Here is a 9,463-nt window from a genome sequence, read left to right as displayed (position 1 = left end):
TTTTGATTTTTCTGGTCCTTTACCTTTCTTAGGAGTTGGGGGGGGTGGGGTGGGGAAGGGAGGTTTTAGATAATTAGGAAACTATTGTTTTTGAGTCTCTTAGGCCAAAGGAGGAGACATTTTTCCAGATGAATATCTGAATAGCTTAAAAAAAAATCTCTAATGTATTGAGAACCTCCCTGTTGAATTTATTGTGGGTTTGATGTTTAATATATTCTTGACTCTTTAAATTGACTTGATTTTCTTTTTCCTCTATCATAAACTCAAAAGGCTCTCCATGTAAAGGTTCAATGACTTTGGAGAGGAAAAGAATAGAGTTTATATAGGCCTGGGCATCTTAGAACTATAAAATGGCAAAATAACAGGCCTTATTGGCAAAAGTTGAATCAGCAAATAGTCTAGCATGTTCCAGGAGAATCCAGAAGAAGAGTAGGAAGCACCATTTTCTGCCAGCCTTTGGATCTTCTGGACAATAGCTAATAGCATGTTTAGCTAGCTAAACCTCAATGGACAGTTCTGTTTAAGAGCAATATTTTTTGGTTTCTAAGGGAAATAAATGCATTTGATTGCTAACTGAAATTGTTGTAATTATGTTTGCAAAATCCAAGAATCATGACTGGTTCCAACCTTTAGTCGGGCTAACATAGATCATTCTTGACCACCATGTCAGAAACATATCACTCTTTGTTAAGTATCCTGCTTTGGGTTTTAACTATGACTTGATAGTAATGAAGGCTCATTGATCTAGTAGTGAGAGGCAATTTAACCCAACCCTTCATTTTATAGATGAGGAAACTGAGACCCAGGGAATTTAAGTGATTTTCTCAAGGTCACAGCATTAAGCAGAGATGAGATTTTAAACCAGATCCTCTTGACTTCAGAGATAGTGTTTTTTTCTACTATGGGAAAATTGGGGGGAAATGAGCATTGCATAAAAAGTTGTCAGTGGAGAGTCCTTCAGTGCAATAAAACTGTACAGAAGTAATTCAATTTTTGATTTTGAGTAGAAGTCATATTCAATACTAAAGACCTCTATTATAGAACCACTTTGGCAGAAGGCTATTGTCTCCTCTGTAGAGGGCTTTTAAATGCATCATAAGATACCTAGGATTTTAAAGAGAAACCATTATATTTGAAAATAGTTATCAAAAGTTTTTCGAGAAGACTTCAAAGGTTAAAAAAACTCCTAATCTATAATCCAACTTTCCTTGGGTTTTACCACTGGAAATTCTCAAGTCTCTTCCAGCAGAAATTTTGACAGAGGATTTGTTCACAATATGGACCTAGTTGTCTAAGTGACCCAATAGTTCAAGATAGATAGCTCACCCTTATTGGTATAATAGCAGGGAAACATCTTTTCATTTGGTAGGTTTGCCAGTGACAATGCCTTGTGTACACTCTATCAATATTGTTCACTGATGACCTAAAAGTTTATGGATCACAAGGATAGGGGAAAATGTTTATTATTCCCTGAGGGCATTCCAAGGATACCGAGCTTCATCATTCTTTCATAGGTTCTTGACAACTTTCAGCTCCAGGAGATAAGGCACTGGTGGGGATGTGGATAGGCATAAAAAGGATTTACTACATCTAGGAATTTACTCCTCACTTTACATTTTCACTTATACCTCATGAGAAGTTGGTGATTCTTTTTGGTGGATGGATTGACTTTTCCCTTACACTTTGTCTACAAAGATGTAACAGAGACTAAACCTCTAGAATATTTACTAAGAAGATGGCAATGGTGGATCTTGTACTATTAGCTCAGTTTCTGTCAGGACAGAATTCAATGGAAATTGTTTATTTTATGCAATTAGGCCCTTCCTTTCTAATGGAAAGTATTGCAAAAGGTCCCTTAATATATGATGGGTAATGACCCTGATCATCACACTTTAACATCTATTCTTCCTAAAAAATTGCATCCTGATTTTTAACCTTTAGCTCAAAACCAGTGTACATTTGGTTCCTCTTTGTTCCTATATCTACCCTGTTTAAACTTCTTATGAACTATACTTCTACTTTGGACAGTAGTTCCTCAAATGTACTTTTGAAGGGGAAAAGAATCAATGACAATTTCTTCTTATTGAACTCATAAGAAATGATTCAATATACCTGGAGGAGTAATAATGAAGTGAATTCCTAGCTTGCCACTATCAGCACTTATCCCTTTGGTTAAGACAAGGGAAGGGTAAAATTTGTACAGTGATAACCATGGTGTGGCTATCATTTAATAAAGGAGGCAACAACTCAAATTATGGGCAAATGGTGAGTGAATCAGACAGTTATTAGCCATGGGTAAAAATGCCAGCACCATGGCTCTGAAATGTCAAAACATTTTTTGATTAGTTCTTTATATCTGCTTTACATCTAATCCTTGAACAATGGTCATGAGAAGATCAAGAGTAGAATTCAAATGGTTAACATGGAATTGGAACTAAAAAGCAAAGAAATTGTTAGAGAATAGCTCAATTTCCTCAAGAAGGGGACATTTTTCCTGTTTTGATGAATATCTCCCTGGTATTGAAAAAATGCTGATGTGATTACACAGTCATCATTGGTGATCTTATTTTCAGACGAGAGATTCCATGAAATTGTTAGCCAAACTGAATGAGTTTTCATAAAAGGGAAAGATATGCAACCATGGTACTCTGCCAATGAACTTGATATTGATTTCTGCAAAATTCTGAACTGAATTGTTAATGGAATGATTTGTAAAAGTTTAGATTTTATGATCATAAAACATATACCATATTAAGTTTATTTAATTTTTCTACAGACTTTCTCTTATTGGCCTGGTAGATGATGAAGATGCTATGGGCACTGGTAAATGCCTTGAGCAAATCGTGCTGTATAATATTTCATGACAAACTTATGAAGAAAAAAATAGCAAAATGGTTTGGTCGACAGCATAGTTGTGTAGCTTTGTTCCTGATCAAATATCTAGACCTAGAAAGAGGTTATTCAACTATGACCTGAAGAGTTACTGCTAGATAAAAGCCATCTCTCCCCACCCCCCCCCCCCCCCAAAAAAAACTAGCCTGTAGGAGAATTAAAAATTATTATGAAGGTCAGTGTAGATTAGGGAAATAAGGCACCTTGATATTCTGGAATTTTTTTCTAATTAGAAGCAGCTGTGAGGTGAAGTAAAAACACTAATGTCCTTGTCAGAAAGTAGTTGAATCTAATACCTTAGAGCAGGGTTGGCAACGTATGGCTCTTTCTGCAGGATCCATAAAGTCAATTTTTTTTCAGGTGCTGTTACAGGAGCGCACTGTGAGCACTGTACGGCTCTCACGAAATTATATTTTAAAAAATGTGGCGTTTATGGCTCTCACAGCCAAAAAGGTTGCTGACCCCTGCCTTAAGAGTATCTGAAAGACAAGGAAGTGAATGCTGTACAGATTCAAGCAGATCTTCAGAACCCAAGAAAGGAGCTTTCCAGAGATCAGGGATAGGATAGGTCATACTCTAAGGTCTTTAAAAACAGGCTTTAAAAACAAAGAACACTGAAGGACAAGTAGCTTTCAGCTGACATGAGAACTCTTCCTCTCTGAGATTCATTGTCAATTGTGTGGGTAGCATATATGAAATGGATGAAGAAAAGTTTGCTTTCAGCAGCATCATATTTAAGGAATCATTAATTTTAGGGAGTGTAAAAGTAAGTAAGGGCAGACACTGATTCAAGAAAAGTGGCAGGGAGTAGTAGGAACAGCATCAAGGAGATCTAAGGGTGAGAAATCTTGCAAAAAAATAATGTGACTTGATTTTAGAAGAGGGCTTGTTCAACTAATTATATACCTAACTGGCTGATTAGATTTTTTTCCCCTTAAAAGAAAAATTAAGTGGATTATGACAGTATGTTAAGAATCAGGAAAGTTCATTCAGTAACAATTAGGAAGAACTGATAAGCAGTAGTAGATGGTGATTTCCTGATAGTAGGTATGGGGGGGTAGCCTTTTGTCAACTTAATATGAACCATAGGGAGGTCTGTTGTCTTTGCAGGGTATATATGCAGTATATGACAGATCAGTGTTGATAATAATTCAGATGACAAATTACTTGCTTTTGGTAATTTGGGGAGGTAACAACTAATACTGAAGGAAGAAATCTAGCAGCCATTAAGAATTATGGCTTAAAAATCAATAAGCATTTATTAAGGTCCTATTTTGGGCCAGGCATTGTGGCAGAGGTTGGGGATATAAAAGCCAAGGAAAGTGCCTGCCTTAAAGGAGTGTACATTCTACTAGAGGATACATTATAGATCTATTTATATGCAAAATAAATGCAGGGCAATTTGGAAGATGGAGTCATCAATAATTTGGAGTAGGGGAAAAGGGATAAGGAAAAAGGAATCTATGTAGGATGTGACCCTTAAGCTGACTTTTGAGATTTACAGATTTTAAGAGGGGGAGGTTAGGAGGCAATCCTTATCTGGCATGGAGATGGGAGACAGAAAGTTGTGTGAAAAACAAGACCAGATTGGCTAAACTTCGGAAAATTTGAAGAGGAGTAATGAATAAACCTGGAAAACTAGACAGGATCTATATCATGAAGGGGATTAAATACCATGGAATTTGTTAGGTAATAGAGTTGCCAGTCCAGATATTTAGAGATAGAAAGAATTTCAGAGGCCATCTGGTCCAGTTCCTTCATTTTAGGAGACCTTTGACCTGTGGGATATTGGGAGTCCTGTGACCAGGGGATAATGCTTTAAGTCACAGCAGCAGAGGTGGGTATGAACATAGAATACTGGCTCCAGATTTAGGAGATATGAATTGTAGCACACTGCCTCTCAACCAGATATGTAGAATTGGGAGTCATTGGCAGAGATGTCCTTGAATTCAGGGAGCTGATGAGGGAGAGGGGAATATAAAAAAACAAAATTCAGGACAAAGTTGATTTTATTTATGTGTATAATGTAGAAATGTCTATGAATATGTATATGTACACAGATATGTTATTTTCTTATCTATGTACTGTATACACACAAAGGAGACTGAAAGAGCAAAAAGAAAACAGTTATGAAAATTGAATAAGAAGGGTCTCCAGGAAAAGATAGTGGTTAATGATGTCAAAAGCAGCAGAGAGCTAAAATAGCTCATTGAATTATTAGGGCCAAAATGGTGTGTTTAATATCTCAACCCTTTTGCTTTTGTGACTATGCCTTTTTCCTCATTTCTCTGCTTGGCATGGCTTTGATTTCTCTTGCAAAAATTAAAATATCACCTATTCTTTAATGTCCAGTTCAAGACATACCTTCTCTATCAAGCTTTTATTAATTCACAGGATCTTGGCTTCCTGAATCCATCTAGAGAATCTATTTTGAAGAAGAGGGAGGGCACTACTTTTTAAAGGGGACAAATGGCTGACCAGGAGAAATGCATTGAGGAAATAAGTCCATCATATAGATCAGCATATAAGATAAGAAATAAGAGGATCAGCAATACAGACCTGAATCTCATTCCCTGGGAGACCAAGCTTGTCAGAACCATTCCTTTAAATGAAAATCATGTCTACCAAATAGCAGGATCCACTATCCAGCCATTGGAGTGTCAGTGCAAGAGAACAACGGACATTTGAGAGAGGAGGCACATATTCTCTAGGAAGATCCAGAGAAGCAGTCAACCTGGACTGAAATCAGATTCAAGGAATGGGATCATTAGCAACAGAAACAGGAACCAGCTGTCCCCTCAAGGTGACTGTCAATAGTGGGTTGCTGGAGAGGAATAGATTTCAAGAGCTTAGAGAAATGCCAGGGAAAGACCATCCAGCCAACATGACCTAGCCCTGCTCTTGGTCGACCCTTAAATCTTGCAGCACTGTACGACTTGTTAATCAGATACCTTCATCCCTTGCATCATCACTTTGTGGGACACAGATTTGGGAAGAGTGTGATAACAGAAGAACAATGCAAGACTGACTTTGGCATCACCTCTGACTCTATTGATGAAAAGACCATTGCTATGAATGTCCTAAGAAAGTTAAAAGCAGTTGGTGTGTGTGTGTGTGCGCGCATGCTGGTTGAAATAGGAGTCTCTGCCAAATATTTGTGTGTTATACCAAGACATTATTCCCATCTAATGATAAACCACCTGGGATAACAGAATATCTCTTATCCTGATGTGTTTGATAAAATAACAGGTACCCATATGATCATTCCCAAAGTAGCAGGAAAAATAGAGAAAGATGGGGGTTCTGGGTTAAGATGGCGGCAGAGTAAAAAGCAGCTCTTAACCTCTCCTGACTGAAACATATAGGACTCTTCAAGGGGACATAAAAACAAAGTCCAGATGAACGGAGGGACCCCACAACAGGGTGCAGCGTGGAAGGTACGTGGAATCAGGACATTTCCATGCTATAAAGGGGTAAAACAGCTCTCACTAAATCTTGGGCTGAGCAACCACCTTCCCCACCCCCTCCACACACACCACCTATAGTGCCAAAGCCAGCTAAAAAGAAATAGAGCAAGTTTGGGGCACCCATTGAGTCATTGGCAGCTCTGGGGCCTGTTCCTGAGAGCAGCAAGATTTAGGACCCCCAAAAGCTAAAGAACGCGTACGGACTCTGAGCGTGGACACAGAGCGCAGGCTCCGGCAGAGGCGGACATAGGCGCGAGCTAAGGCTCTGAAACCCTGAGTGGGGAACAAGTGCAGATGGGTATACGACTGTGGAAGCAGCGCCCTGAGACTTGTAAAGGAACCTCTGGCAGAGGACCAAGCCAGGGGGTCCACCAGAGGGGGCTTGACCTTGAGAAAAACCAGACCTCACACCTCAGGACCCAAAAGACCACAGACAGACCCTGAGCGTGAGGATAAAGCTGAGAAGCTGCTGGGCTAACAATGGCTACCCAGAATCAGGAAGTTCAGAAGAGAAAGATTAACAACAAGAAAAAAATCTTTAACACAACAACTTTTACACAAAGAAAATCCAGACAACCAAGCAAACAGAGGAGGAGAACAAACAAGCATCCGGACCCTCCCAAAATAATGAAAACTGGTCACAAGCTCTTGAAGAGTTCAAAACTGAGATGACGAGAAAGTTGGAAAAGATTTGGTTAGAGAAATGGGAAATAGCTCAAAAGAAAATCAGGCAAGAAAATAACAGTTTAAAAGGCAGAATTTTGCAATTGGAAAGTGAGGCTCAGAAATCAAATGAACTGATAAGCAAATTGGACACCAGAAATGACCAGATTGAAAAGGAAAACCAGTCCCTAATGCTAAAATTGAGCAATTAGAAGCTAATGATCTCTCAAGACAACAAGAACAAATAAAACGAAGTCAAAAGACTGAAAAAAAAAGAAGGAAACATGAAATATCTCAATGAGAAAGTGACAGACCAAGAAAACTGGTCTAGAAGAGACAATTTGAGAATCATTGGTTTTCCAGAAAAACCAGAAATTAATAGAAACCTGGACTCCATACTAAAATAAATTATTCAGCAAAATTGCCCTGAAGTCCTACAACAAGAGGGCAATATAGACATTGAAAGGATCCATAGATCACCCTCGACACTCGACCCAGAAAAGACAATGCCCAGGAATATAATAGCGAAATTCAAGGGCTTCCAAGTAAAAGAAAAAATCTTACAAGAAGCTAGAGACAATTCCAATATCAAGGAGCACCAATCAGGATCACACAGGATCAGGCAGCCTCCATGCTAAAAGGCCACAAAGCTTGGAATATGATATTCAGAAAAGCAAGAGAGCTGGGCCTGCAACCACGGATCAACTACCCATCAAAATTGACTATATACTTCCAGGGGAAAGTATGGGCATTCATCAAAATTGAAGATTTCCAAGTATTTCCACAGAAAAGACCAGGGCTAAATGGAAAGTTTGATATCCAACCACAAAAATCAAGAGAAACATGAAAAGGCAAATAAGAAACAGAGGGGAAAGAAAGAAAACTCATAATTTTTAAATTTGCCTTTTTAAGGGCCTCAGTAAGATCTAATTATCTGTATTCCTATGTGGAGAAATGCTATGTATAATTCTCTAATGAACTCTTCACTATTATAGTATTCACTATTATAGTAATCAGAAGAATAATTCACAGGGAGAGGATGGAATACTAAATGGTCTAAGATAACATGGGGAGTGGGAAAGAGGGGGGTGAATAGTAGGGGACACGAAGAGAAACTTGAGTGAATAAGAAAAATAGGATATTCTATTACACACAAAGAGGGCACGGGAAGGAGAGGGGACAAATACTATTATAAGAAGGAGAGGAAGAGAGCATTAAGAGGTAATAATCAAACCTTACTCTCAGTGTAATCAACCTCCAGAGGGAAGAGTAGCTATACTATCCATTGGGATATAAACTCTTATCTAAACCTACTGAGAAAGTCAGAAGGGATAAACCAAGGGGAGCAGGGGAGTGGGGAGGTCAAAAAAGGGAGGGGAGAAGAAGGGTGAGGGAATTCATTAGGCCTTTAAAAACAAAAAGGGGGGGGAATAAGGGAGGGGGTAGAAAGGGAAGTCAGTCAAGGGAGGGGATAAGGGATAGCGGCTTAATAGCAAACCACTGGTTTAAAAGGAAATAGTTTAAGAAGGGGTAGGAATAGGGGAGGATACGAAAATGTCAGCGAATGCATAACTTATTATAACTGAATGTGAATGGGATGAACTCGCTCATAAAATGGAAGCAAATAACAGAGTGGATTAGAAACCAAAATCCTACCATATGTTGTCTACAAGAAACACATATGAGGCGGGTGGACATACACAAGTTTAAGGTCCAGGGCTTGAGCAAAATCTTTTGGGCATCAAATGAGAAAAAGAAGGCAGGAGTGGCTATTATGATTTCTGACAAAGTAAAAATACATATGATTAAAAAAGACAAGGAAGGTCATTACATCCTAATTAAAGGCAGTATAAACAATGAGGAAATAACACTGCTCAATATGTATGCACCAAGTGGCATAGCATCCAAATTTATAAAGGACAAACTGGCAGAGCTCAAGAAGGAAATAGATAGTAAAACCATAATAGTGGGAGATCTAAATATTCCTCTTTCAGATCAAACCAAAAAATAAATAAGAAAGAGGTAAGAGAGGTGAATGAAGTCCTAGAAAAATTAGATTTAATTGATATGTGGAGAAAAATAGGGACAAAAAGGAATACACCTTTTCAGCTGCACATGGTACATTCACAAAGATTGACCATTTAATAGGGCATAGAGACATTGCAAACAAATGCAAAAGAGCAGAAATGATAAATGTAACCTTCTCAGATCATAATGCAATAACAATAATAATTAGTAAGGGCACTTGGACAGGCAAATCAAAAACTAATTGGAAATTAAATAATGATTCTCCAAAACCAATTAGTCAAAGAAGAAATCATAGAAACAATCAACAATTTCATTGAAGAAAATGACAATGATGAGACATCCTACCAAACTCTGTGGGATGCGGCCAAGGCAGTACTCAGGGGGAAATTTATATCCTTGAGTGCATATATTAA

The 9,463-nt window shown here is 38.3% G+C and overlaps 1 pseudogene; it reads left to right on the top strand.

Moving 5' to 3' along the window:
* Positions 1–2,211: 2,211 nt before the first annotated feature.
* Positions 2,212–9,463, top strand: part of LOC123255720 — a 12,077-nt pseudogene continuing 4,825 nt past the window's right edge.

The sequence above is a fragment of the Gracilinanus agilis genome, chromosome 1 (assembly GCF_016433145.1).
Source record: "Gracilinanus agilis isolate LMUSP501 chromosome 1, AgileGrace, whole genome shotgun sequence".
Taxonomy (NCBI): domain Eukaryota; kingdom Metazoa; phylum Chordata; class Mammalia; order Didelphimorphia; family Didelphidae; genus Gracilinanus; species Gracilinanus agilis.
This window is presented reverse-complemented; position numbering and strand designations above follow the sequence as displayed.